This window comes from Brienomyrus brachyistius, chromosome 2 (genome assembly GCF_023856365.1).
Source record: "Brienomyrus brachyistius isolate T26 chromosome 2, BBRACH_0.4, whole genome shotgun sequence".
Taxonomy (NCBI): Eukaryota; Metazoa; Chordata; class Actinopteri; order Osteoglossiformes; family Mormyridae; genus Brienomyrus; species Brienomyrus brachyistius.
In genome coordinates, this window is record NC_064534.1 from 37,209,026 (window position 1) to 37,235,756 (window position 26,731).

At 44.3% G+C, this 26,731-nt stretch overlaps 23 non-coding genes across 23 annotated transcripts; all 23 read left to right on the forward strand.

The window, feature by feature from the left end:
• Positions 1 to 105: 105 nt before the first annotated feature.
• On the forward strand, positions 106 to 224 carry LOC125731101 (5S ribosomal RNA). Its single transcript, XR_007391388.1, has one exon. It is a non-coding gene; the product is annotated as a 5S ribosomal RNA (ribosomal RNA).
• A 1,079-nt stretch (positions 225 to 1,303) lies between these two features.
• LOC125736215 (5S ribosomal RNA) lies at positions 1,304 to 1,422 on the forward strand. The gene has a single exon (XR_007395499.1). It is a non-coding gene; the product is annotated as a 5S ribosomal RNA (ribosomal RNA).
• Positions 1,423 to 2,491: 1,069 nt separating this feature from the next.
• Positions 2,492 to 2,610, forward strand: LOC125734597 (5S ribosomal RNA). The gene has a single exon (XR_007393903.1). It is a non-coding gene; the product is annotated as a 5S ribosomal RNA (ribosomal RNA).
• Positions 2,611 to 3,688: 1,078 nt separating this feature from the next.
• On the forward strand, positions 3,689 to 3,807 carry LOC125732374 (5S ribosomal RNA). Its single transcript, XR_007391755.1, has one exon. It is a non-coding gene; the product is annotated as a 5S ribosomal RNA (ribosomal RNA).
• A 1,080-nt stretch (positions 3,808 to 4,887) lies between these two features.
• Positions 4,888 to 5,006, forward strand: LOC125734163 (5S ribosomal RNA). The gene has a single exon (XR_007393487.1). It is a non-coding gene; the product is annotated as a 5S ribosomal RNA (ribosomal RNA).
• Positions 5,007 to 6,078: 1,072 nt separating this feature from the next.
• Positions 6,079 to 6,197, forward strand: LOC125737233 (5S ribosomal RNA). Its single transcript, XR_007396500.1, has one exon. It is a non-coding gene; the product is annotated as a 5S ribosomal RNA (ribosomal RNA).
• A 1,078-nt stretch (positions 6,198 to 7,275) lies between these two features.
• Positions 7,276 to 7,394, forward strand: LOC125732375 (5S ribosomal RNA). Its single transcript, XR_007391756.1, has one exon. It is a non-coding gene; the product is annotated as a 5S ribosomal RNA (ribosomal RNA).
• A 1,080-nt stretch (positions 7,395 to 8,474) lies between these two features.
• LOC125734164 (5S ribosomal RNA) lies at positions 8,475 to 8,593 on the forward strand. The gene has a single exon (XR_007393488.1). It is a non-coding gene; the product is annotated as a 5S ribosomal RNA (ribosomal RNA).
• Positions 8,594 to 9,665: 1,072 nt separating this feature from the next.
• On the forward strand, positions 9,666 to 9,784 carry LOC125737234 (5S ribosomal RNA). The gene has a single exon (XR_007396501.1). It is a non-coding gene; the product is annotated as a 5S ribosomal RNA (ribosomal RNA).
• Positions 9,785 to 10,861: 1,077 nt separating this feature from the next.
• Positions 10,862 to 10,980, forward strand: LOC125735637 (5S ribosomal RNA). Its single transcript, XR_007394931.1, has one exon. It is a non-coding gene; the product is annotated as a 5S ribosomal RNA (ribosomal RNA).
• Positions 10,981 to 12,057: 1,077 nt separating this feature from the next.
• LOC125730947 (5S ribosomal RNA) lies at positions 12,058 to 12,176 on the forward strand. The gene has a single exon (XR_007391240.1). It is a non-coding gene; the product is annotated as a 5S ribosomal RNA (ribosomal RNA).
• A 1,080-nt stretch (positions 12,177 to 13,256) lies between these two features.
• LOC125730774 (5S ribosomal RNA) lies at positions 13,257 to 13,375 on the forward strand. Its single transcript, XR_007391065.1, has one exon. It is a non-coding gene; the product is annotated as a 5S ribosomal RNA (ribosomal RNA).
• A 1,080-nt stretch (positions 13,376 to 14,455) lies between these two features.
• LOC125735967 (5S ribosomal RNA) lies at positions 14,456 to 14,574 on the forward strand. The gene has a single exon (XR_007395251.1). It is a non-coding gene; the product is annotated as a 5S ribosomal RNA (ribosomal RNA).
• Positions 14,575 to 15,651: 1,077 nt separating this feature from the next.
• Positions 15,652 to 15,770, forward strand: LOC125736061 (5S ribosomal RNA). Its single transcript, XR_007395344.1, has one exon. It is a non-coding gene; the product is annotated as a 5S ribosomal RNA (ribosomal RNA).
• A 1,082-nt stretch (positions 15,771 to 16,852) lies between these two features.
• LOC125736466 (5S ribosomal RNA) lies at positions 16,853 to 16,971 on the forward strand. The gene has a single exon (XR_007395744.1). It is a non-coding gene; the product is annotated as a 5S ribosomal RNA (ribosomal RNA).
• Positions 16,972 to 18,045: 1,074 nt separating this feature from the next.
• On the forward strand, positions 18,046 to 18,164 carry LOC125734183 (5S ribosomal RNA). Its single transcript, XR_007393507.1, has one exon. It is a non-coding gene; the product is annotated as a 5S ribosomal RNA (ribosomal RNA).
• Positions 18,165 to 19,244: 1,080 nt separating this feature from the next.
• LOC125736230 (5S ribosomal RNA) lies at positions 19,245 to 19,363 on the forward strand. Its single transcript, XR_007395514.1, has one exon. It is a non-coding gene; the product is annotated as a 5S ribosomal RNA (ribosomal RNA).
• A 1,076-nt stretch (positions 19,364 to 20,439) lies between these two features.
• On the forward strand, positions 20,440 to 20,558 carry LOC125734320 (5S ribosomal RNA). Its single transcript, XR_007393636.1, has one exon. It is a non-coding gene; the product is annotated as a 5S ribosomal RNA (ribosomal RNA).
• A 1,080-nt stretch (positions 20,559 to 21,638) lies between these two features.
• LOC125736231 (5S ribosomal RNA) lies at positions 21,639 to 21,757 on the forward strand. The gene has a single exon (XR_007395515.1). It is a non-coding gene; the product is annotated as a 5S ribosomal RNA (ribosomal RNA).
• A 1,079-nt stretch (positions 21,758 to 22,836) lies between these two features.
• LOC125734321 (5S ribosomal RNA) lies at positions 22,837 to 22,955 on the forward strand. The gene has a single exon (XR_007393637.1). It is a non-coding gene; the product is annotated as a 5S ribosomal RNA (ribosomal RNA).
• A 1,079-nt stretch (positions 22,956 to 24,034) lies between these two features.
• On the forward strand, positions 24,035 to 24,153 carry LOC125735380 (5S ribosomal RNA). The gene has a single exon (XR_007394676.1). It is a non-coding gene; the product is annotated as a 5S ribosomal RNA (ribosomal RNA).
• Positions 24,154 to 25,235: 1,082 nt separating this feature from the next.
• Positions 25,236 to 25,354, forward strand: LOC125736613 (5S ribosomal RNA). The gene has a single exon (XR_007395888.1). It is a non-coding gene; the product is annotated as a 5S ribosomal RNA (ribosomal RNA).
• Positions 25,355 to 26,432: 1,078 nt separating this feature from the next.
• LOC125735435 (5S ribosomal RNA) lies at positions 26,433 to 26,551 on the forward strand. Its single transcript, XR_007394731.1, has one exon. It is a non-coding gene; the product is annotated as a 5S ribosomal RNA (ribosomal RNA).
• The last annotated feature ends 180 nt before the right edge of the window (positions 26,552 to 26,731 follow it).

The window sequence follows — 26,731 nt, forward strand, 5'->3', positions numbered from 1 at the left end:
GAGTCAGATAAAAAAAAAAAAAAGAACATTAGTAGGATCCAATGGGACCAACTGGCATGTATAGAGGCGTGTAATGCAAAAGGGCTGTTTTTGGTAGCGTCTCTCGCTTATGGCGATACCACCCTGAACACGCCCGATCTCATCTGATCTCATAAGCTAAGCAGGATAGGGTCTGGTTAGTACTTGGATGGGAGACCTCCTGGGAAAACCAGGTGCTGTAAGCTTTTCTCACTTTTACTTTATACAGGGGGCGCTCCACTTCACGATTAATTTAAATCTATCACTCCCCTTCCATTTTACTATTTTATATATATATATATATTTTTCTCTCATTCATAAAGGTAGCTTTTACACACCGTTTTACTCTAAATACTTCCTGGTAATTCAAGGTGCTCTAAGCTGTTCGTGCCTTTATTCCACCAGGGCGCGATCTTCTCACAAACTTGAAGACTGTCACTCCCCATTCACGTTTTACAACTTATTGTTAATGATAAAGAGACAGCTTTTTACACACAGTTTTAAACAAAGTACTGATATTATTCCTCTTCAACTGACCGCTTTGTTTTCTATGCAAAAACCACTTCGCCACAGAAGACTCGATATTATTGGCATAGCAAGTTCTGCTCTTCTCCTTTCAAAACTTGCTAAAAGCTGTATTTAAAAGAACAGATTGGCCGGGGTAATTCACACCCTTCAATGCCAGCTTAATGTTTAGGTTAGTGGGAGTCACAGAGGAATTAGGGATGGAAACTTCTTTGCTGGTGGTAGAAGCGGTCTGGTGAATTTTTAGAGAGAAGAGGCCGTCGATGTTTGAATGTAGAAAATTGTTCTGGCTGCAGCCTGCAGTATGGACTTGTTGGTGTGTGTAGCTCCCAGTGTTCTGACAGCGCGACGTTTTGGGGAAGCATGTGATTCAGCAGCTACCAGTGGGCTTCGTGCGGCGGAGATTTTGTGGCTGTTAGCGGAGTTGATAACAGAGGGTCGTTAAGAGAAGCCTGCATGCAGTAGGCAAAGGAGTAATGTTTGCCGGCGGGGGACGTGCGGCGATTAACCTATGCGGTAGTGAAAAGGAGTTAAAAAGAAGGAAGTGTGCAGATGCGGAAAGAATGGAATAATTGTGGTAGGCTGCTGGCTGAGTAGTTTGGTGAATGTTTGGTGTGGGTCCAGCGCTGCCGATTGGATGGTGGGGCTGCAGTGTGAGTCAGATAAAAAAAAAAAAAAGAACATTAGTAGGATCCAATGGGACCAACTGGCATGTATAGAGGCGTGTAATGCAAAAGGGCTGTTTTTGGTAGCGTCTCTCGCTTACGGCCATACCACCCTGAACACGCCCGATCTCGTCTGATCTCGGAAGCTAAGCAGGGTAGGGTCTGGTTAGTACTTGGATGGGAGACCACCTGGGAATACCAGGTGCTGTAAGCTTTTCTCACTTTTACTTTATACAGGGGGCGCTCCACTTCACGATTAATTTAAATCTATCACTCCCCTTCCATTTTACTATTTTATATATATATATATTTTTTTTCTCTCATTCATAAAGGCAGCTTTTAGAAACCGTTTTACTCTAAATACTTCCTGGTAATTCTAGCTGCTGTAAGCTGTTCGTGCCTTTATTCCACCAGGGCGCGATCTTCTCACAAACTTGAAGACTGTCACTCCCCATTCACATTTTACAACTTATTGTTAATGATAAAGAGACAGCTTTTTACACACAGTTTTAAACAAAGTACTGATATTATTCCTCTTCAACTGACCGCTTTGTTTTCTATGCAAAAACCACTTCGCCACAGAAGACTCGATATTATTGGCATAACAAGTTCTGCTCTTCTCCTTTCAAAACTTGCTAAAAGCTGTATTTAAAAGAACAGGTTGGCCGGGGTAATTCACACCCTTCAATGCCAGCTTAATGTTTAGGTTAGTGGGAATCACAGAGGAATTAGGGATGGAAACTTCTTTGCTGGTGGTAGAAGCGGTCTGGTGAATTTTTAGAGAGAAGAGGCCGTCGATGTTTGAATGTAGAAAATTGTTCTGGCTGCAGCCTGCAGTATGGACTTGTTGGTGTGTGTAGCTCCCAGTGTTCTGACAGCGCGACGTTTTGGGGAAGCATGTGATTCAGCAGCTACCAGTGGGCTTCGTGCGGCGGAGATTTTGTGGCTGTTAGCGGAGTTGATAACAGAGGGTCGTTAAGAGAAGCCTGCATGCAGTAGGCAAAGGAGTAATGTTTGCCGACGGGGGACGTGCGGCGATTAACCTGTGCGGTAGTGAAAAGGAGTTAAAAATAAGGAAGTGTGCGGATGCGGAAAGAATGGAATAATTGTGGTAGGCTGCCGGCTGAGTAGTTTGGTGAGGGTCCGGCGCTGCCGATTGGATGGTGGGGCTGCAGTGTGAGTCAGATAAAAAAAAAAAAAAGAACATTAGTAGGATCCAATGGGACCAACTGGCATGTATAGAGGCGTGTAATGCAAAAGGGCTGTTTTTGGTAGCGTCTCTCGCTTATGGCCATACCACCCTGAACACGCCCGATCTCATCCGATCTCGTAAGCTAAGCAGGGTAGGGTCTGGTTAGTACTTGGATGGGAAACCTCCTGGGAATACCAGGTGCTGTAAGCTTTTCTCACTTTTACTTTATACAGGGGGCGCTCCACTTCAGGATTAATTTAAATCTATCACTCCCCTTCCATTTTACTATTTTATATATATATATATTTTTCTCTCATTCATAAAGGTAGCTTTTACACACCGTTTTACTCTAAATACTTCCTGATAATTCAAGGTGCTCTAAGCTGTTCGTGCCTTTATTCCACCAGGGCGCGATCTTCTCACAAACTTGAAGACTGTCACTCCCCATTCACGTTTTACAACTTATTGTTAATGATAAAGAGACAGCTTTTTAGACACAATTTTAAACAAAGTACTGATATTATTCCTCTTCAACTGACCGCTTTGTTTTCTACGCAAAAACCACTTCGCCACAGAAGACTCGATATTATTGGCATAGCAAGTTCTGCTCTTCTCCTTTCAAAACTTGCTAAAAGCTGTATTTAAAAGAACAGATTGGCCGGGGTAATTCACACCCTTCAATGCCAGCTCAATGTTTAGGTTAGTGGGAGTCACAGAGGAATTAGGGATGGAAACTTCTTTGCTGGTGGTAGAAGCGGTCTGGTGAATTTTTAGAGAGAAGAGGCCGTCGATGTTTGAATGTAGAAAATTGTTCTGGTTGCAGCCTGCAGTATGGACTTGTTGGTGTGTGTAGCTCCCAGTGTTCTGACAGCGCGACGTTTTGGGGAAGCATGTGACTCAGCAGCTTCCAGTGGGCTTCGTGCGGCGGAGATTTTGTGGCTGTTAGCGGAGTTGATAACAGAGGGTCGTTAAGAGAAGCCTGCATGCAGTAGGCAAAGGAGTAATGTTTGCCGGCGGGGGACGTGCGGCGATTAACCTGTGCGGTAGTGAAAAGGAGTTAAAAAGAAGGAAGTGTGCGGATGCGGAAAGAATGGAATAATTGTGGTAGGCTGCTGGCTGAGTAGTTTGGTGAATGTTTGGTGTGGGTCCGGCGCTGCCGATTGGATGGTGGGGCTGCAGTGTGAGTCAGATAAAAAAAAAAAAAAAAAACAGGAGTAGGATCCAATGGGACTAACTGGAATGTATAGACGCGTGTAATGCAAAAGGGCTGTTTTTGGTAGCATCTTTCGCTTACGGCCATACCACCCTGAACACGCCCGATCTCGTCTGATCTCGGAAGCCAAGCAGGGTAGGGTCTGGTTAGTACTTGGATGGGAGACCTCCTGGGAATACCAGGTGCTGTAAGCCTTTCTCACTTTTACTTTATACAGGGGGCGCTCCACTTCACGATTAATTTAAATCTATCACTCCCCTTCCATTTTACTATTTTATATATATATATTTTTTTTTCTCTCATTCATAAAGGCAGCTTTTAGAAACCGTTTTACTCTAAATACTTCCTGGTAATTCTAGGTGCTGTAAGCTGTTCGTGCCTTTATTCCACCAGGGCGCGATCTTCTCACAAACTTGAAGACTGTCACTCCCCATTCACGTTTTACAACTTATTGTTAATGATAAAGAGACAGCTTTTTACACACAGTTTTAAACAAAGTACTGATATTATTCCTCTTCAACTGACCGCTTTGTTTTCTATGCAAAAACCACTTCGCCACAGAAGACTCGATATTATTGGCATAGCAAGTTCTGCTCTTCTCCTTTCAAAACTTGCTAAAAGCTGTATTTAAAAGAACAGATTGGCCGGGGTAATTCACACCCTTCAATGCCAGCTTAATGTTTAGGTTAGTGGGAATCACAGAGGAATTAGGGATGGAAACTTCTTTGCTGGTGGTAGAAGCGGTCTGGTGAATTTTTAGAGAGAAGAGGCCGTCGATGTTTGAATGTAGAAAATAGTTCTGGCTGCAGCCTGCAGTATGGACTTGTTGGTGTGTGTAGCTCCCAGTGTTCTGACAGCGCGACGTTTTGGGGAAGCATGTGACTCAGCAGCTTCCAGTGGGCTTCGTGCGGCGGAGATTTTGTGGCTGTTAGCGGAGTTGATAACAGAGGGTCGTTAAGAGAAGCCTGCATGCAGTAGGCAAAGGAGTAATGTTTGCCGGCGGGGGACGTGCGGCGATTAACCTGTGCGGTAGTGAAAAGGAGTTAAAAAGAAGGCAGTGTGCGGATGCTGAAAGAATGGAATAATTGTGGTATGCTGCTGGCTGAGTAGTTTGGTGAATGTTTGGTGTGGGTCCGGCGCTGCCGATTGGATGGTGGGGCTGCAGTGTGAGTCAGATAAAAAAAAAAAAAAAAAACAGGAGTAGGATCCAATGGGACTAACTGGAATGTATAGACGCGTGTAATGCAAAAGGGATATTTTTGGTAGCATCTCTCGCTTACGGCCATACCACCCTGAACACGCCCGATCTCGTCTGATCTCGGAAGCTAAGCAGGGTAGGGTGTGGTTAGTACTTGGATGGGAGACCACCTGGGAATACCAGGTGCTGTAAGCTTTTCTCACTTTTACTTTATACAGGGGGCGCTCCACTTCACGATTAATTTAAATCTATCAATCCCCTTACATTTTACTATTTTATATATTTCTTTTTTCTCTCATTCATAAAGGCAGCTTTTACACACCGTTTTACTCTAAATACTGCCTGATAATTATAGCTGCTGTAAGCTGTTCGTGCCTTTATTCCACCAGGGCGCGATCTTCTCACAAACTTGAAGACTGTCACTCCCCATTCACGTTTTACAACTTATTGTTAATAATAAAGAGACAGCTTTTTACACACAGTTTTAAACAAAGTACTAATATAATTCCTCTTCAACTCACCGCTTTGTTTTCTATGCAAAAACCACTTCGCCACAGAATATTCGATATTATTGGCATATTATCTGCTCTTCTCCTCCTTTCAAAACTTGCTAAAAGCTGTATTTAAAAGAGCAGGTTGGCCGGGGTAATTCACACCCTTCAATGCCAGCTTAATGTTTAGGTTAGTGGGAATCACAGAGGAATTATGGATGGAAACTTCTTTGCTGGTGGTAGAAGCGGTCTGGTGAATTTTTAGAGAGAAGAGGCCGTCGATGTTTCAATGTAGAAAATTGTTCTGGCTGCAGCCTGCAGTATGGATTTGTTGGCGTGTGTAGCTCCCAGTGTTCTGACAGCGTGACATTTTGGTGAAGCATGTGATTCAACAGCAACCAGTGGGCTTCGTGCGGTGGAGATTTTGTGGCTGTTAGCGGAGTTGATAACAGAGGGTCTTTAAGAGAAGCCTGCATGCGGTAGGCAAATGAGTAATGTTTGCCGGCGGGGGACGTGCGGCGATTAACCTGTTCGGTAGTGAAAAGGACTTAAAGAGAAGGAAGTGTGCGGATGCGGAAAGAATGGAATAATTGTGGTAGGCTGCCGGCTGAGTAGTTTGGTGAATGTTTGGTGTGGGTCCGGCGCTGCCGATTGGATGGTGGTGCTGCAGTGTGAGTCAGATAAAAAAAAAAAAAAACAGGAGTAGGATCCAATGGGACTAACTGGCATGTATAGAGGCGTGTAATGCAAAAGGGCTGTTTTTGTTCGCGGCTCTCGCTTATGGCCATAGCACCCTGATCACGCCCGATCTCGTCTGATCTTGGAAGCTAAGCGGGGTAGGGTCTGGTTAGTACTTGGATGGGAGACCACCTGGGAATACCAGGTGCTGTAAGCTTTTCTCACTTTTACTTTATACAGGGGGCGCTCCACTTCACGATTAATTTAAATCTATCACTCCCCTTCCATTTTACTATTTTATATATATATTTTTATTTTCTCTCTTTCATAAAGGCAGCTTTTACACACGTTTTACTCTAAATACTGCCTGGTAATTCTAGGTGCTGTAAGCTGTTCGTGCCTTTATTCCACCAGGGCGCGATCTTCTCACAAACTTGAAGACTGTCACTCCCCATTCACGTTTTACAACTTATTGTTAATGATAAAGAGACAGCTTTTTACACACAATTTTAAACAAAGTACTGATATTATTCCTCTTCAACTGACCGCTTTGTTTTCTACGCAAAAACCACTTCGCCACAGAAGACTCGATATTATTGGCATAGCAAGTTCTGCTCTTCTCCTTTCAAAACTTGCTAAAAGCTGTATTTAAAAGAACAGATTGGCCGGGGTAATTCACACCCTTCAATGCCAGCTCAATGTTTAGGTTAGTGGGAGTCACAGAGGAATTAGGGATGGAAACTTCTTTGCTGGTGGTAGAAGCGGTCTGGTGAATTTTTAGAGAGAAGAGGCCGTCGATGTTTGAATGTAGAAAATTGTTCTGGTTGCAGCCTGCAGTATGGACTTGTTGGTGTGTGTAGCTCCCAGTGTTCTGACAGCGCGACGTTTTGGGGAAGCATGTGACTCAGCAGCTTCCAGTGGGCTTCGTGCGGCGGAGATTTTGTGGCTGTTAGCGGAGTTGATAACAGAGGGTCGTTAAGAGAAGCCTGCATGCAGTAGGCAAAGGAGTAATGTTTGCCGGCGGGGGACGTGCGGCGATTAACCTGTGCGGTAGTGAAAAGGAGTTAAAAAGAAGGAAGTGTGCGGATGCGGAAAGAATGGAATAATTGTGGTAGGCTGCTGGCTGAGTAGTTTGGTGAATGTTTGGTGTGGGTCCGGCGCTGCCGATTGGATGGTGGGGCTGCAGTGTGAGTCAGATAAAAAAAAAAAAAAAAAACAGGAGTAGGATCCAATGGGACTAACTGGAATGTATAGACGCGTGTAATGCAAAAGGGCTGTTTTTGGTAGCATCTTTCGCTTACGGCCATACCACCCTGAACACGCCCGATCTCGTCTGATCTCGGAAGCCAAGCAGGGTAGGGTCTGGTTAGTACTTGGATGGGAGACCTCCTGGGAATACCAGGTGCTGTAAGCCTTTCTCACTTTTACTTTATACAGGGGGCGCTCCACTTCACGATTAATTTAAATCTATCACTCCCCTTCCATTTTACTATTTTATATATATATATTTTTTTTTCTCTCATTCATAAAGGCAGCTTTTAGAAACCGTTTTACTCTAAATACTTCCTGGTAATTCTAGGTGCTGTAAGCTGTTCGTGCCTTTATTCCACCAGGGCGCGATCTTCTCACAAACTTGAAGACTGTCACTCCCCATTCACGTTTTACAACTTATTGTTAATGATAAAGAGACAGCTTTTTACACACAGTTTTAAACAAAGTACTGATATTATTCCTCTTCAACTGACCGCTTTGTTTTCTATGCAAAAACCACTTCGCCACAGAAGACTCGATATTATTGGCATAGCAAGTTCTGCTCTTCTCCTTTCAAAACTTGCTAAAAGCTGTATTTAAAAGAACAGATTGGCCGGGGTAATTCACACCCTTCAATGCCAGCTTAATGTTTAGGTTAGTGGGAATCACAGAGGAATTAGGGATGGAAACTTCTTTGCTGGTGGTAGAAGCGGTCTGGTGAATTTTTAGAGAGAAGAGGCCGTCGATGTTTGAATGTAGAAAATAGTTCTGGCTGCAGCCTGCAGTATGGACTTGTTGGTGTGTGTAGCTCCCAGTGTTCTGACAGCGCGACGTTTTGGGGAAGCATGTGACTCAGCAGCTTCCAGTGGGCTTCGTGCGGCGGAGATTTTGTGGCTGTTAGCGGAGTTGATAACAGAGGGTCGTTAAGAGAAGCCTGCATGCAGTAGGCAAAGGAGTAATGTTTGCCGGCGGGGGACGTGCGGCGATTAACCTGTGCGGTAGTGAAAAGGAGTTAAAAAGAAGGCAGTGTGCGGATGCTGAAAGAATGGAATAATTGTGGTATGCTGCTGGCTGAGTAGTTTGGTGAATGTTTGGTGTGGGTCCGGCGCTGCCGATTGGATGGTGGGGCTGCAGTGTGAGTCAGATAAAAAAAAAAAAAAAAAACAGGAGTAGGATCCAATGGGACTAACTGGAATGTATAGACGCGTGTAATGCAAAAGGGATATTTTTGGTAGCATCTCTCGCTTACGGCCATACCACCCTGAACACGCCCGATCTCGTCTGATCTCGGAAGCTAAGCAGGGTAGGGTGTGGTTAGTACTTGGATGGGAGACCACCTGGGAATACCAGGTGCTGTAAGCTTTTCTCACTTTTACTTTATACAGGGGGCGCTCCACTTCACGATTAATTTAAATCTATCAATCCCCTTACATTTTACTATTTTATATATTTCTTTTTTCTCTCATTCATAAAGGCAGCTTTTACACACCGTTTTACTCTAAATACTGCCTGATAATTATAGCTGCTGTAAGCTGTTCGTGCCTTTATTCCACCAGGGCGCGATCTTCTCACAAACTTGAAGACTGTCACTCCCCATTCACGTTTTACAACTTATTGTTAATAATAAAGAGACAGCTTTTTACACACAGTTTTAAACAAAGTACTAATATAATTCCTCTTCAACTCACCGCTTTGTTTTCTATGCAAAAACCACTTCGCCACAGAATATTCGATATTATTGGCATATTATCTGCTCTTCTCCTCCTTTCAAAACTTGCTAAAAGCTGTATTTAAAAGAGCAGGTTGGCCGGGGTAATTCACACCCTTCAATGCCAGCTTAATGTTTAGGTTAGTGGGAATCACAGAGGAATTATGGATGGAAACTTCTTTGCTGGTGGTAGAAGCGGTCTGGTGAATTTTTAGAGAGAAGAGGCCGTCGATGTTTCAATGTAGAAAATTGTTCTGGCTGCAGCCTGCAGTATGGATTTGTTGGCGTGTGTAGCTCCCAGTGTTCTGACAGCGTGACATTTTGGTGAAGCATGTGATTCAACAGCAACCAGTGGGCTTCGTGCGGTGGAGATTTTGTGGCTGTTAGCGGAGTTGATAACAGAGGGTCTTTAAGAGAAGCCTGCATGCGGTAGGCAAATGAGTAATGTTTGCCGGCGGGGGACGTGCGGCGATTAACCTGTTCGGTAGTGAAAAGGACTTAAAGAGAAGGAAGTGTGCGGATGGGGAAAGAATGGAATAATTGTGGTAGGCTGCCGGCTGAGTAGTTTGGTGAATGTTTGGTGTGGGTCCGGCGCTGCCGATTGGATGGTGGTGCTGCAGTGTGAGTCAGATAAAAAAAAAAAAAAACAGGAGTAGGATCCAATGGGACTAACTGGCATGTATAGAGGCGTGTAATGCAAAAGGGCTGTTTTTGTTCGCGGCTCTCGCTTATGGCCATAGCACCCTGATCACGCCCGATCTCGTCTGATCTTGGAAGCTAAGCGGGGTAGGGTCTGGTTAGTACTTGGATGGGAGACCACCTGGGAATACCAGGTGCTGTAAGCTTTTCTCACTTTTACTTTATACAGGGGGCGCTCCACTTCACGATTAATTTAAATCTATCACTCCCCTTCCATTTTACTATTTTATATATATATTTTTATTTTCTCTCTTTCATAAAGGCAGCTTTTACACACGTTTTACTCTAAATACTGCCTGGTAATTCTAGGTGCTGTAAGCTGTTCGTGCTTTTATTCCACCAGGGCACGATCTTCTCACAAACTTGAAGACTGTCACTCCCCATTCACGTTTTACAACTTATTGTTAATAATAAAGAGACAGCTTTTTACACACAGTTTTAAACAAAGTACTGATATTATTCCTCTTCAACTCACCGCTTTGTTTTCTATGCAAAAACCACTTCGCCACAGAAGACTCGATATTATTGGCATAGCAAGTTCTGCTCTTCTCCTTTCAAAACTTGCTAAAAGCTGTATTTAAAAGAACAGATTGGCCGGGGTAATTCACACCCTTCAATGCCAGCTTAATGTTTAGGTTAGTGGGAATCACAGAGGAATTAGGGATGGAAACTTCTTTGCTGGTGGTAGAAGCGGTCTGGTGAATTTTTAGAGAGAAGAGGCCGTCGATGTTTGGATGTAGAAAATTGTTCTAGCTGCAGCCTGCAGTATGGACTTGTTGGTGTGTGTAGCTCCCAGTGTTCTGACAGCGCAACGTTTTGGGGAAGCATGTGATTCAGCAGCTACCAGTGGGCTTCGTGCGGCGGAGATTTTGTGGCTGTTAGCGGAGTTGATTACAGAGGGTCGTTAAGAGAAGCCTGCATGCGGTAGGCAAATGAGTAATGTTTGCCGGCGGGGGACGTGCGGCGATTAACCTGTGCGGTAGTGAAAAGGAGTTAAAGAGAAGGAAGTGTGCGGATGCGGAAAGAATGGAATAATTGTGGTAGGCTGCCGGCTGAGTAGTTTGGTGAATGTTTGGTGTGGGTCCGGCGCTGCCGATTGGATGGTGGTGCTGCAGTGTGAGTCAGATAAAAAAAAAAAAAAAACCAGGAGTAGGATCCAATGGGACTAACTGGCATGTATAGACGCGTGTAATGCAAAAGGGCTGTTTTTGGTCGCATCTCTCGCTTACGGCCGTACCACCCTGAACACGCCCGATCTCATCTGATCTTGGAAGCTAAGCAGGGTAGGGTCTGGTTAGTACTTGGATAGGTGACCACCTGGGAATACCAGGTGCTGTAAGCTTTTCTCACTTTTACTTTATACAGGGGGCGCTCCACTTCACGATTAATTTAAATCTAGCACTCCCCTTCCATTGTACTATTTTATATATATTTTTTTTTTCTCTCTTTCATAAAGCCAGCTTTTAGAAACCGTTTTACTCTAAATACTTCCTGGTAATTCTAGGTGCTGTAAGCTGTTCGTGACTTTATTCCACCAGGGCGCGATCTTCTCACAAACTTGAAGACTGTCACTCCCCATTCACGTTTTACAACTTATTGTTAATGATAAAGAGACAGCTTTTTACACACAGTTTTAAACAAAGTACTGATATTATTCCTCTTCAACTGACCGCTTTGTTTTCTATGCAAAAACCACTTCGCCACAGAAGACTCTATATTATTGGCATAGCAAGTTCTGCTCTTCTCCTTTCAAAACTTGCTAAAAGCTGTATTTAAAAGAACAGATTGGCCGGGGTAATTCACACCCTTCAATGCCAGCTTAATGTTTAGGTTAGTGGGAATCACAGAGGAATTAGGGATGGAAACTTCTTTGCTGGTGGTAGAAGCGGTCTGGTGAATTTTTAGAGAGAAGAGGCCGTCGATGTTTGAATGTAGAAAATTGTTCTGGCTGCAGCCTGCAGTATGGACTTGTTGGTGTGTGTAGCTCCCAGTGTTCTGACAGCGCAACGTTTTGGGGAAGCATGTGATTCAGCAGCTACCAGTGGGCTTCGTGCGGCGGAGATTTTGTGGCTGTTAGCGGAGTTGATAACAGAGGGTCGTTAAGAGAAGCCTGCATGCAGTAGGCAAAGGAGTAATGTTTGCCGGCGGGGGACGTGCGGCGATTAACCTGTGCGGAAGTGAAAAGGAGTTAAAGAGAAGGAAGTGTGCGGATGCGGAAAGAATGGAATAATTGTGGTAGGCTGCCGGCTGAGTAGTTTGGTGAATGTTTGGTGTGGGTCCGGCGCTGCCGATTGGATGGTGGTGCTGCAGTGTGAGTCAGATAAAAAATAAAAAAATAACCAGGAGTAGGATCCAATGGGACTAACTGGCATGAATAGACGCGTGTAATGCAAAAGGGCTGTTTTTGGTCACATCTCTGGCTTACGGCCGTACCACCCTGAACACGCCCAATCTCATCTGATCTTGGAAGCTAAGCAGGGTAGGGTCTGGTCAGCACTTGGATAGGTGACCACCTGGGAATACCAGGTGCTGTAAGCTTTTCTCACTTTTACTTTATACAGGGGGCGCTCCACTTCACGATTAATTTAAATCTATCACTCCCCTTCCATTTTACTATTTTATATATATATTTTTTTTTTTCTCTCATTCATAAAGGCAGCTTTTACGCACCGTTTTACTCAAAATACTTCCTGGTAATTCTAGGTGCTGTAAGCTGTTCGTGCCTTTATTCCACCAGGGCGCGATCTTCTCACAAACTTGAAGACTGTCACTCCCCATTCACGTTTTACAACTTATTGTTAATGATTAAGAGACAGCTTTTTACACACAGTTTTAAACAAAGTACTGATATTATTCCTCTTCAACTGACCGCTTTGTTTTCTATGCAAAAACCACTTCGCCACAGAAGTCTCGATATTATTGGCATAGCAAGTTCTGCTCTTCTCCTTTCAAAACTTGCTAAAAGCTGTATTTAAAAGAACAGATTGGCCGGGGTAATTCACACCCTTCAATGCCAGCTTAATGTGTAGGTTAGTGGGAATCACAGAGGAATTAGGGATGGAAACTTCTTTGCTGGTGGTAGAAGCGGTCTGGTGAATTTTTAGAGAGAAGAGGCCGTCGATGTTTGAATGTAGAAAATTGTTCTGGCTGCAGCCTGCAGTATGGACTTGTTGGTGTGTGTAGCTCCCAGTGTTCTGACAGCGCAACGTTTTGGGGAAGCATGTGATTCAGCAGCTACCAGTGGGCTTCATGCGGCGGAGATTTTGTGGCTGTTAGCGGAGTTGATAACAGAGGGTCGTTAAGAGAAGCCTGCATGCAGTAGGCAAAGGAGTAATGTTTGCCGGCGGGGGACGTGCGGCGATTAACCTGTGCGGTAGTGAAAAGGAGTTAAAGAGAAGGAAGTGTGCGGATGCGGAAAGAATGGAATAATTGTGGTAGGCTGCCGGCTCAGTAGTTTGGTGAATGTTTGGTGTGGGTCCGGCGTTGCCGATTGGATGGTGGGGCTGCAGTGTGAGTCAGATAAAAAAAAACAAAAAAACCAGGAGTAGGATCCAATGGGACCAACTGGCATGTATAGAGGCGTGTAATGCAAAACGGCTGTTTTTGGTAGTGTCTCTCGCATATGGCCATACCACCCTGAACACGCCTGATCTCGTCTGATCTCGGAAGCTAAGCAGGGTAGGGTCTGGTTAGTACTTGAATGGGAGACCACCTGGGAATACCAGGTCCTGTAAGCTTTTCTCACTTTTACTTTATACAGGGGGCGCTCCACTTCACGATTAATTTAAATCTATCACTCCCCTTCCATTTTACTATTTTATATATATATTTTTTTTTTTCTCTCATTCATAAAGGCAGCTTTTACGCACCGTTTTACTCAAAATACTTCCTGGTAATTCTAGGTGCTGTAAGCTGTTCGTGCCTTTATTCCACCAGGGCGCGATCTTCTCACAAACTTGAAGACTGTCACTCCCCATTCACGTTTTACAACTTATTGTTAATGATTAAGAGACAGCTTTTTACACACAGTTTTAAACAAAGTACTGATATTATTCCTCTTCAACTGACCGCTTTGTTTTCTATGCAAAAACCACTTCGCCACAGAAGTCTCGATATTATTGGCATAGCAAGTTCTGCTCTTCTCCTTTCAAAACTTGCTAAAAGCTGTATTTAAAAGAACAGATTGGCCGGGGTAATTCACACCCTTCAATGCCAGCTTAATGTTTAGGTTAGTGGGAATCACAGAGGAATTAGGGATGGAAACTTCTTTGCTGGTGGTAGAAGCGGTCTGGTGAATTTTTAGAGAGAAGAGGCCGTCGATGTTTGAATGTAGAAAATTGTTCTGGCTGCAGCCTGCAGTATGGACTTGTTGGTGTGTGTAGCTCCCAGTGTTCTGACAGCGCAACGTTTTGGGGAAGCATGTGATTCAGCAGCTACCAGTGGGCTTCATGCGGCGGAGATTTTGTGGCTGTTAGCGGAGTTGATAACAGAGGGTCGTTAAGAGAAGCCTGCATGCAGTAGGCAAAGGAGTAATGTTTGCCGGCGGGGGACGTGCGGCGATTAACCTGTGCGGAAGTGAAAAGGAGTTAAAGAGAAGGAAGTGTGCGGATGCGGAAAGAATGGAATAATTGTGGTAGGCTGCCGGCTGAGTAGTTTGGTGAATGTTTGGTGTGGGTCCGGCGCTGCCGATTGGATGGTGGTGCTGCAGTGTGAGTCAGATAAAAAATAAAAAAATAACCAGGAGTAGGATCCAATGGGACTAACTGGCATGAATAGACGCGTGTAATGCAAAAGGGCTGTTTTTGGTCACATCTCTGGCTTACGGCCGTACCACCCTGAACACGCCCAATCTCATCTGATCTTGGAAGCTAAGCAGGGTAGGGTCTGGTCAGTACTTGGATAGGTGACCACCTGGGAATACCAGGTGCTGTAAGCTTTTCTCACTTTTACTTTATACAGGGGGCGCTCCACTTCACGATTAATTTAAATCTAGCACTCCCCTTCCATTTTACTATTTTATATATATTTTTTTTTTCTCTCTTTCATAAAGCCAGCTTTTAGAAACCGTTTTACTCTAAATACTTCCTGGTAATTCTAGGTGCTGTAAGCTGTTCGTGCCTTTATTCCACCATGGCGCGATCTTCTCACAAACTTGAAGACTGTCACTCCCCATTCACGTTTTACAACTTATTGTTAATGATAAAGAGACAGCTTTTTACACACAGTTTTAAACAAAGTACTGATATTATTCCTCTTCAACTGACCGCTTTGTTTTCTATGCAAAAACCACTTCGCCACAGAAGACTCGATATTATTGGCATAGCAAGTTCTGCTCTTCTCCTTTCAAAACTTGCTAAAAGCTGTATTTAAAAGAACAGATTGGCCGGGGTAATTCACACCCTTCAATGCCAGCTTAATGTTTAGGTTAGTGGGAATCACAGAGGAATTAGGGATGGAAACTTCTTTGCTGGTGGTAGAAGCGGTCTGGTGAATTTTTAGAGAGAAGAGGCCGTCGATGTTTGAATGTAGAAAATTGTTCTGGCTGCAGCCTGCAGTATGGACTTGTTGGTGTGTGTAGCTCCCAGTGTTCTGACAGCGCAACGTTTTGGGGAAGCATGTGATTCAGCAGCTACCAGTGGGCTTCGTGCGGCGGAGATTTTGTGGCTGTTAGCGGAGTTGATAACAGAGGGTCGTTAAGAGAAGCCTGCATGCAGTAGGCAAAGGAGTAATGTTTGCTGGCGGGGGACGTGCGGCGATTAACCTGTGCGGTAGTGAAAAGGAGTTAAAGAGAAGGAAGTGTGCGGATGCGGAAAGAATGGAATAATTGTGGTAGGCTGCCGGCTCAGTAGTTTGGTGAATGTTTGGTGTGGGTCCGGCGTTGCCGATTGGATGGTGGGGCTGCAGTGTGAGTCAGATAAAAAAAAAAAAAAAAACCAGGAGTAGGATCCAATGGGACCAACTGGCATGTATAGAGGCGTGTAATGCAAAACGGCTGTTTTTGGTAGTGTCTCTCGCTTATGGCCATACCACCCTGAACACGCCTGATCTCGTCTGATCTCGGAAGCTAAGCAGGGTAGGGTCTGGTTAGTACTTGGATGGGAGACCACCTGGGAATACCAGGTCCTGTAAGCTTTTCTCACTTTTACTTTATACAGGGGGCGCTCCACTTCACGATTAATTTAAATCTATCACTCCCCTTCCATTTTACTATTTTATATATATATTTTTTTTTTTCTCTCATTCATAAAGGCAGCTTTTACGCACCGTTTTACTCAAAATACTTCCTGGTAATTCTAGGTGCTGTAAGCTGTTCGTGCCTTTATTCCACCAGGGCGCGATCTTCTCACAAACTTGAAGACTGTCACTCCCCATTCACGTTTTACAACTTATTGTTAATGATTAAGAGACAGCTTTTTACACACAGTTTTAAACAAAGTACTGATATTATTCCTCTTCAACTGACCGCTTTGTTTTCTATGCAAAAACCACTTCGCCACAGAAGTCTCGATATTATTGGCATAGCAAGTTCTGCTCTTCTCCTTTCAAAACTTGCTAAAAGCTGTATTTAAAAGAACAGATTGGCCGGGGTAATTCACACCCTTCAATGCCAGCTTAATGTTTAGGTTAGTGGGAATCACAGAGGAATTAGGGATGGAAACTTCTTTGCTGGTGGTAGAAGCGGTCTGGTGAATTTTTAGAGAGAAGAGGCCGTCGATGTTTGAATGTAGAAAATTGTTCTGGCTGCAGCCTGCAGTATGGACTTGTTGGTGTGTGTAGCTCCCAGTGTTCTGACAGCGCAACGTTTTGGGGAAGCATGTGATTCAGCAGCTACCAGTGGGCTTCGTGCGGCGGAGATTTTGTGGCTGTTAGCGGAGTTGATAACAGAGGGTCGTTAAGAGAAGCCTGCATGCAGTAGGCAAAGGAGTAATGTTTGCCGTCGGGGGACGTGCGGCGATTAACCTGTGCGGTAGTGAAAAGGAGTTAAAGAGAAGGAAGTGTGCGGATGCGGAAAGAATGGAATAATTGTGGTAGGCTGCTGGCTGAGTAGTTTGGTGAATGTTTGGTGTGGGTCCGGCGCTGCCGATTGGATGGTGGTGCTGCAGTGTGAGTCAGATAAAAAAAAAAAAAAAAAAACCAGGAGTAGGATCCAATGGGACTAACTGGCATGTATAGACGCGTGTAATGCAAAAGGGCTGTTTTTGGTCGCATCTTTCGCTTACAGCCGTACCACCCTGAACACGCCCGATCTCATCTGATCTTGGAAGCTAAGCAGGGTAGGGTCTGGTCAGTACTTGGATAGGTGACCACCTGGGAATACCAGGTGCTGTAAGCTTTTCTCACTTTTACTTTATACAGGGGGCGCTCCACTTCACGATTAATTTAAATCTAGCACTCCCCTTCCATTTTACTATTTTATATATATATATTTTTTCTCTCTTTCATAAAGCCAGCTTTTAGAAACCGTTTTACTCTAAATACTTCCTGGTAATTCTAGGTGCTGTAAGCTGTTCGTGCCTTTATTCCACCAGGGCGCGATCTTCTCACAAACTTGAAGACTGTCACTCCCCATTCACGTTTTACAACTTATTGTTAATGATAAAGAGACAGCTTTTTACACACAGTTTTAAACAAAGTACTGATATTATTCCTCTTCAACTGACCGCTTTGTTTTCTATGCAAAAACCACTTCGCCACAGAAGACTCGATATTATTGGCATAGCAAGTTCTGCTCTTCTCCTTTCAAAACTTGCTAAAAGCTGTATTTAAAAGAACAGATTGCCCGGGGTAATTCACACCCTTCAATGCCAGCTTAATGTTTAGGTTAGTGGGAATCACAGAGGAATTAGGGATGGAAACTTCTTTGCTGGTGGTAGAAGCGGTCTGGTGAATTTTTAGAGAGAAGAGGCCGTCGATGTTTGAATGTAGAAAATTGTTCTGGCTGCAGCCTGCAGTATGGACTTGTTGGTGTGTGTAGCTCCCAGTGTTCTGACAGCGCAACGTTTTGGGGAAGCATGTGATTCAGCAGCTACCAGTGGGCTTCGTGCGGCGGAGATTTTGTGGCTGTTAGCGGAGTTGATAACAGAGGGTCGTTAAGAGAAGCCTGCATGCAGTAGGCAAAGGAGTAATTTTTGCTGGCGGGGGACGTGCGGCGATTAACCTGTGCGGTAGTGAAAAGGAGTTAAAGAGAAGGAAGTGTGCGGATGCGGAAAGAATGGAATAATTGTGGTAGGCTGCCGGCTGAGTAGTTTGGTGAATGTTTGGTGTGGGTCCGGCGTTGCCGATTGGATGGTGGGGCTGCAGTGTGAGTCAGATAAAAAAAAAAAAAAACATTAGTAGGATCCAATGGGACCAACTGGCATGTATAGAGGCGTGTAATGCAAAAGGGCTGTTTTTGGTAGCATCTCTCGCTTACGGCCATACCACCCTGAACACGCCCGATCTCGTCTGATCTCGGAAGCTAAGCAGGGTAGGGTCTGGTTAGTACTTGGATGGGAGACCACCTGGGAATACCAGGTCCTGTAAGCTTTTCTCACTTTTACTTTATACAGGGGGCGCTCCACTTCACGATTAATTTAAATCTATCACTCCCCTTCCATTTTACTATTTTATATATATATATATTTTTTTCTCTCATTCATAAAGGCAGCTTTTACGCACCGTTTTACTCTAAATACTTCCTGGTAATTCTAGGTGCTGTAAGCTGTTCGTGCCTTTATTCCACCAGGGCGCGATCTTCTCACAAACTTGAAGACTGTCACTCCCCATTCACGTTTTACAACTTATTGTTAATGATAAAGAGACAGCTTTTTACACACAGTTTTAAACAAAGTACTGATATTATTCCTCTTCAACTGACCGCTTTGTTTTCTATGCAAAAACCACTTCGCCACAGAAGCCTCGATATTATTGGCATAGCAAGTTCTGCTCTTCTCCTTTCAAAACTTGCTAAAAGCTGTATTTAAAAGAACAGATTGGCCGGGGTAATTCACACCCTTCAATGCCAGCTTAATGTTTAGGTTAGTGGGAATCACAGAGGAATTAGGGATGGAAACTTCTTTGCTGGTGGTAGAAGCGGTCTGGTGAATTTTTAGAGAGAAGAGGCCGTCGATGTTTGAATGTAGAAAATTGTTCTGGCTGCAGCCTGCAGTATGGACTTGTTGGTGTGTGTAGCTCCCAGTGTTCTGACAGCGCAACGTTTTGGGGAAGCATGTGATTCAGCAGCTACCAGTGGGCTTCGTGCGGCGGAGATTTTGTGGCTGTTAGCGGAGTTGATAACAGAGGGTCGTTAAGAGAAGCCTGCATGCAGTAGGCAAAGGAGTAATGTTTGCCGGCGGGGGACGTGCGGCGATTAACCTGTGCGGTAGTGAAAAGGAGTTAAAGAGAAGGAAGTGTGCGGATGCGGAAAGAATGGAATAATTGTGGTAGGCTGCCGGCTGAGTAGTTTGGTGAATGTTTGGTGTGGGTCCGGCGCTGCCGATTGGATGGTGGTGCTGCAGTGTGAGTCAGATAAAAAAAAAAAAAAAAAACAGGAGTAGGATCCAATGGGACTAACTGGCATGTAATGACGCGTGTAATGCAAAAGGGCTGTTTTTGGTCGCATCTCTCGCTTACGGCCGTACCACCCTGAACACGCCCGATCTCATCTGATCTTGGAAGCTAAGCAGGGTTGGGTCTGGTCAGTACTTGGATAGGTGACCACCTGGGAATACCAGGTGCTGTAAGCTTTTCTCACTTTTACTTTATACAGGGGGCGCTCCACTTCACGATTAATTTAAATCTATTACTCCCCTTCCATTTTACTATTTTATATATATATTTTTATTTTCTCTCTTTCATAAAGGCAGCTTTTACACACCGTTTTACTCTAAATACTGCCTGGTAATTCTAGGTGCTGTAAGCTCTTCGTGCCTTTATTCCACCAGGGCGCGATCTTCTCACAAACTTGAAGACTGTCACTCCCCATTCACGTTTTACAACTTATTGTTAATGATAAAGAGACAGCTTTTTACACACAGTTTTAAACAAAGTACTGATATTATTCCTCTTCAACTGACCGCTTTGTTTTCTATGCAAAAACCACTTCGCCACAGAAGACTCGATATTATTGGCATAGCAAGTTCTGCTCTTCTCCTTTCAAAACTTGCTAAAAGCTGTATTTAAAAGAACAGATTGGCCGGGGTAATTCACACCCTTCAATGCCAGCTTAATGTTTAGGTTAGTGGGAATCACAGAGGAATTAGGGATGGAAACTTCTTTGCTGGTGGTAGAAGCGGTCTGGTGAATTTTTAGAGAGAAGAGGCCGTCGATGTTTGAATGTAGAAAATTGTTCTGGCTGCAGCCTGCAGTATGGACTTGGTGTGTGTAGCTCCCAGTGTTCTGACAGCGCAACGTTTTGGGGAAGCATGTGATTCAGCAGCTACCAGTGGGCTTCGTGCGGCGGAGATTTTGTGGCTGTTAGCGGAGTTGATAACAGAGGGTCTTTAAGAGAAGCCTGCATGCAGTAGGCAAAGGAGTAATGTTTGCTGGCGGGGGATGTGCGGCGATTAACCTGTGCGGTAGTGAAAAGGAGTTAAAGAGAAGGAAGTGTGCGGATGCGGAAAGAATGGAATAATTGTGGTAGGCTGCCGGCTGAGTAGTTTGGTGAATGTTTGGTGTGGTTCCGGCGTTGCCGATTGGATGGTGGGGCTGCATTGAGAGTCAGATAAAAAAAAAAAAAAAAAACAGGAGTAGGATCCAATGGGACCAACTGGCATGTATAGAGGCGTGTAATGCAAAAGGGCTGTTTTTGGTAGTGTCTCTCGCTTATGGCCATACCACCCTGAACACGCCCGATCTTGTCTGATCTCGGAAGCTAAGCAGGGTAGGGTCTGGTTAGTACTTGGATGGGAGACCACCTGGGAATACCAGGTGCTGTAAGCTTTTCTCACTTTTACTTTATACAGGGGGCGCTCCACTTCACGATTAATTTAAATCTATCACTCCCCTTCCATTTTACTATTTTATATATATATATATTTTTTTCTCTCATTCATAAAGGCAGCTTTTACGCACCGTTTTACTCTAAATACTTCCTGGTAATTCTAGGTGCTGTAAGCTGTTCGTGCCTTTATTCCACCAGGGCGCGATCTTCTCACAAACTTGAAGACTGTCACTCCCCATTCACGTTTTACAACTTATTGTTAATGATAAAGAGACAGCTTTTTACACACAGTTTTAAACAAAGTACTGATATTATTCCTCTTCAACTGACCGCTTTGTTTTCTATGCAAAAACCACTTCGCCACAGAAGCCTCGATATTATTGGCATAGCAAGTTCTGCTCTTCTCCTTTCAAAACTTGCTAAAAGCTGTATTTAAAAGAACAGATTGGCCGGGGTAATTCACACCCTTCAATGCCAGCTTAATGTTTAGGTTAGTGGGAATCACAGAGGAATTAGGGATGGAAACTTCTTTGCTGGTGGTAGAAGCGGTCTGGTGAATTTTTAGAGAGAAGAGGCCGTCGATGTTTGAATGTAGAAAATTGTTCTGGCTGCAGCCTGCAGTATGGACTTGTTGGTGTGTGTAGCTCCCAGTGTTCTGACAGCGCAACGTTTTGGGGAAGCATGTGATTCAGCAGCTACCAGTGGGCTTCGTGCGGCGGAGATTTTGTGGCTGTTAGCGGAGTTGATAACAGAGGGTCGTTAAGAGAAGCCTGCATGCAGTAGGCAAAGGAGTAATGTTTGCCGGCGAGGGACGTGCGGCGATTAACCTGTGCGGTAGTGAAAAGGAGTTAAAGAGAAGGAAGTGTGCGGATGCGGAAAGAATGGAATAATTGTGGTAGGCTGCCGGCTGAGTAGTTTGGTGAATGTTTGGTGTGGGTCCGGCGCTGCCGATTGGATGGTGGTGCTGCAGTGTGAGTCAGATAAAAAAAAAAAAAAAAAACAGGAGTAGGATCCAATGGGACTAACTGGCATGTAATGACGCGTGTAATGCAAAAGGGCTGTTTTTGGTCGCATCTCTCGCTTACGGCCGTACCACCCTGAACACGCCCGATCTCATCTGATCTTGGAAGCTAAGCAGGGTTGGGTCTGGTCAGTACTTGGATAGGTGACCACCTGGGAATACCAGGTGCTGTAAGCTTTTCTCACTTTTACTTTATACAGGGGGCGCTCCACTTCACGATTAATTTAAATCTATTACTCCCCTTCCATTTTACTATTTTATATATATATTTTTATTTTCTCTCTTTCATAAAGGCAGCTTTTACACACCGTTTTACTCTAAATACTTCCTGGTAATTCTAGGTGCTGTAAGCTCTTCGTGCCTTTATTCCACCAGGGCGCGATCTTCTCACAAACTTGAAGACTGTCACTCCCCATTCACGTTTTACAACTTATTGTTAATGATAAAGAGACAGCTTTTTACACACAGTTTTAAACAAAGTACTGATATTATTCCTCTTCAACTGACCGCTTTGTTTTCTATGCAAAAACCACTTCGCCACAGAAGACTCGATATTATTGGCATAGCAAGTTCTGCTCTTCTCCTTTCAAAACTTGCTAAAAGCTGTATTTAAAAGAACAGATTGGCCGGGGTAATTCACACCCTTCAATGCCAGCTTAATGTTTAGGTTAGTGGGAATCACAGAGGAATTAGGGATGGAAACTTCTTTGCTGGTGGTAGAAGCGGTCTGGTGAATTTTTAGAGAGAAGAGGCCGTCGATGTTTGAATGTAGAAAATTGTTCTGGCTGCAGCCTGCAGTATGGACTTATTGGTGTGTGTAGCTCCCAGTGTTCTGACAGCGCGACGTTTTGGGGAAGCATGTGATTCAGCAGCTACCAGTGGGCTTCGTGCGGCAGAGATTTTGTGGCTGTTAGCGGAGTTGATAACAGAGGGTCGTTAAGAGAAGCCTGCATGCAGTAGGCAAAGGAGTAATGTTTGCTGGCGGGGGATGTGCGGCGATTAACCTGTGCGGTAGTGAAAAGGAGTTAAAGAGAAGGAAGTGTGCGGATGCGGAAAGAATGGAATAATTGTGGTAGGCTGCCGGCTGAGTAGTTTGGTGAATGTTTGGTGTGGTTCCGGCGTTGCCGATTGGATGGTGGGGCTGCATTGAGAGTCAGATAAAAAAAAAAAAAAAAACCATGAGTAGGATCCAATGGGACCAACTGGCATGTATAGAGGCGTGTAATGCAAAAGGGCTGTTTTTGGTAGTGTCTCTCGCTTATGGCCATACCACCCTGAACACGCCCGATCTTGTCTGATCTCGGAAGCTAAGCAGGGTAGGGTCTGGTTAGTACTTGGATGGGAGACCACCTGGGAATACCAGGTGCTGTAAGCTTTTCTCACTTTTACTTTATACAGGGGGCGCTCCACTTCACGATTAATTTAAATCTATCACTCCCCTTCCATTTTACTATTTTATATATATATATATTTTTTTCTCTCATTCATAAAGGCAGCTTTTACGCACCGTTTTACTCTAAATACTTCCTGGTAATTCTAGGTGCTGTAAGCTGTTCGTGCCTTTATTCCACCAGGGCGCGATCTTCTCACAAACTTGAAGACTGTCACTCCCCATTCACGTTTTACAACTTATTGTTAATGATAAAGAGACAGCTTTTTACACACAGTTTTAAACAAAGTACTGATATTATTCCTCTTCAACTGACCGCTTTGTTTTCTATGCAAAAACCACTTCGCCACAGAAGCCTCGATATTATTGGCATAGCAAGTTCTGCTCTTCTCCTTTCAAAACTTGCTAAAAGCTGTATTTAAAAGAACAGATTGGCCGGGGTAATTCACACCCTTCAATGCCAGCTTAATGTTTAGGTTAGTGGGAATCACAGAGGAATTAGGGATGGAAACTTCTTTGCTGGTGGTAGAAGCGGTCTGGTGAATTTTTAGAGAGAAGAGGCCGTCGATGTTTGAATGTAGAAAATTGTTCTGGCTGCAGCCTGCAGTATGGACTTGTTGGTGTGTGTAGCTCCCAGTGTTCTGACAGCGCGACGTTTTGGGGAAGCATGTGATTCAGCAGCTACCAGTGGGCTTCGTGCGGCGGAGATTTTGTGGCTGTTAGCGGAGTTGATAACAGAGGGTCGTTAAGAGAAGCCTGCATGCAGTAGGCAAAGGAGTAATGTTTGCCGGCGGGGGACGTGCGGCGATTAACCTGTGCGGTAGTGAAAAGGAGTTAAAAAGAAGGAAGTGTGCGGATGCGGAAAGAATGGAATAATTGTGGTAGGCTGCCGGCTGAGTAGTTTGGTGAATGTTTGGTGTGGGTCCGGCGCTGCCGATTGGATGGTGGGGCTGTAGTGTGAGTCAGATAAAAAAAAAAAAAAGAACATTAGTAGGATCCAATGGGACCAACTGGCATGTATAGAGGCGTGTAACGCAAAAGGGCTGTTTTTGGTAGCATCTCTCGCTTACGGCCATACCACCCTGAACACGCCTGATCTCGTCTGATCTCGGAAGCCAAGCAGGGTAGGGTCTGGTTAGTACTTGGAAGGGAGACCTCCTGGGAATACCTGGTGCTGTAAGCTTTTCTCACTTTTACTTTATACAGGGGGCGCTCCACTTCACGATTAATTTAAATCTATCACTCCCCTTCCATTTTACTATTTTATATATATATATATATATTTTTCTCTCATTCATAAAGGCAGCTTTTACACACCGTTTTACTCTAAATACTTCCTGGTAATTCTAGGTGCTGTAAGCTGTTCGTGCCTTTATTCCACCAGGGCGCGATCTTCTCACAAACTTGAAAACTGTCACTCCCCATTCACGTTTTACAACTTATTGTTAATGATAAAGAGACAGCTTTTTACACACAGTTTTAAACAAAGTACTGATATTATTCCTCTTCAACTGACCGCTTTGTTTTCTATGCAAAAACCACTTCGCCACAGAAGCCTCGATATTATTGGCATAGCAAGTTCTGCTCTTCTCCTTTCGAAACTTGCTAAAAGCTGTATTTAAAAGAACAGATTGGCCGGGGTAATTCACACCCTTCAATGCCAGCTTAATGTTTAGGTTAGTGGGAATCATAGAGGAATTAGGGATGGAAACTTCTTTGCTGGTGGTAGAAGCGGTCTGGTGAATTTTTAGAGAGAAGAGGCCGTCGATGTTTGAATGTAGAAAATTGTTCTGGCTGCAGCCTGCAGTATGGACTTGTTCGTGTGTGTAGCTCCCAGTGTTCTGACAGCGCAACGTTTTGGGGAATCATGTGATTCAGCAGCTACCAGTGGGCTTCGTGCGGCGGAGATTTTGTGGCTGTTAGCGGAGTTGATAACAGAGGGTCGTTAAGAGAAGCCTGCATGCAGTAGGCAAAGGAGTAATGTTTGCTGGCGGGGGACGTGCGGCGATTAACCTGTGCGGTAGTGAAAAGGAGTTAAAGAGAAGGAAGTGTGCGGATGCGGAAAGAATGGAATAATTGTGGTAGGCTGCCGGCTGAGTAGTTTGGTGAATGTTTGGTGTGGGTCCGGCGTTGCCGATTGGATGGTGGGGCTGCAGTGTGAGTCACATAAAAAAAAAAAAAAAAAACAGGAGTAGGATCCAATGGGACCAACTGGCATGTATAGAGGCGTGTAATGCAAAAGGGCTGTTTTTGGTAGCGTCTCTCGCTTATGGCCATACCCCCCTGAACACGCCCGATCTCGTCTGATCTCGGAAGCTAATCAGCGTAGGGTCTGGTTAGTACTTGGATGGGAGACCACCTGGGAATACCAGGTGCTGTAAGCTTTTCTCACTTTTACTTTATACAGGGTGCGCTCCACTTCACGATTAATTTAAATCTATCACTCCCCTTCCATTTTACTATTTTATATATATATTTTTATTTTCTCTCTTTCATAAAGGCAGCTTTTACACACCGTTTTACTCTAAATACTGCCTGGTAATTCTAGGTGCTGTAAGCTCTTCATGCCTTTATTCCACCAGGGCGCGATCTTCTCACAAACTTGAAGACTGTCACTCCCCATTCACGTTTTACAACTTATTGTTAATGATAAAGAGACAGCTTTTTACACACAGTTTTAAACAAAGTACTGATATTATTCCTCTTCAACTGACCGCTTTGTTTTCTATGCAAAAACCACTTCGCCACAGAAGACTCGATATTATTGGCATAGCAAGTTCTGCTCTTCTCCTTTCAAAACTTGCTAAAAGCTGTATTTAAAAGAACAGATTGGCCGGGGTAATTCACACCCTTCAATGCCAGCTTAATGTTTAGGTTAGTGGGAATCACAGAGGAATTAGGGATGGAAACTTCTTTGCTGGTGGTAGAAGCGGTCTGGTGAATTTTTAGAGAGAAGAGGCCGTCGATGTTTGAATGTAGAAAATTGTTCTGGCTGCAGCCTGCAGTATGGACTTGTTGGTGTGTGTAGCTCCCAGTGTTCTGACAGCGCGACGTTTTGGGGAAGCATGTGATTCAGCAGCTACCAGTGGGCTTCGTGCGGCAGAGATTTTGTGGCTGTTAGCGGAGTTGATAACAGAGGGTCGTTAAGAGAAGCCTGCATGCAGTAGGCAAAGGAGTAATGTTTGCCGGCGGGGGACGTGCGGCGATTAACCTGTGCGGTAGTGAAAAGGAGTTAAAAAGAAGGAAGTGTGCGGATGCGGAAAGAATGGAATAATTGTGGTAGGCTGCCGGCTGAGTAGTTTGGTGAATGTTTGGTGTGGGTCCGGCGCTGCCGATTGGATGGTGGGGCTGCAGTGTGAGTCAGATAAAAAAAAAAAAAAGAACATTAGTAGGATCCAATGGGACCAACTGGCATGTATAGAGGCGTGTAATGCAAAAGGGCTGTTTTTGGTAGCATCTCTCGCTTACGGCCATACCACCCTGAACACGCCCGATCTCGTCTGATCTCGGAAGCCAAGCAGGGTAGGGTCTGGTTAGTACTTGGATGGGAGACCTCCTGGGACTACCAGGTGCTGTAAGCTTTTCTCACTTTTACTTTATACAGGGGGCGCTCCACTTCACGATTAATTTAAATCTATCACTCCCCTTCCATTTTACTATTTTATATACATATATATATATATATATATATATATATATATTTTATTTTATTTATTTTTTTTTTTTCTCTCATTCATAAAGGTAGCTTTTACACACCGTTT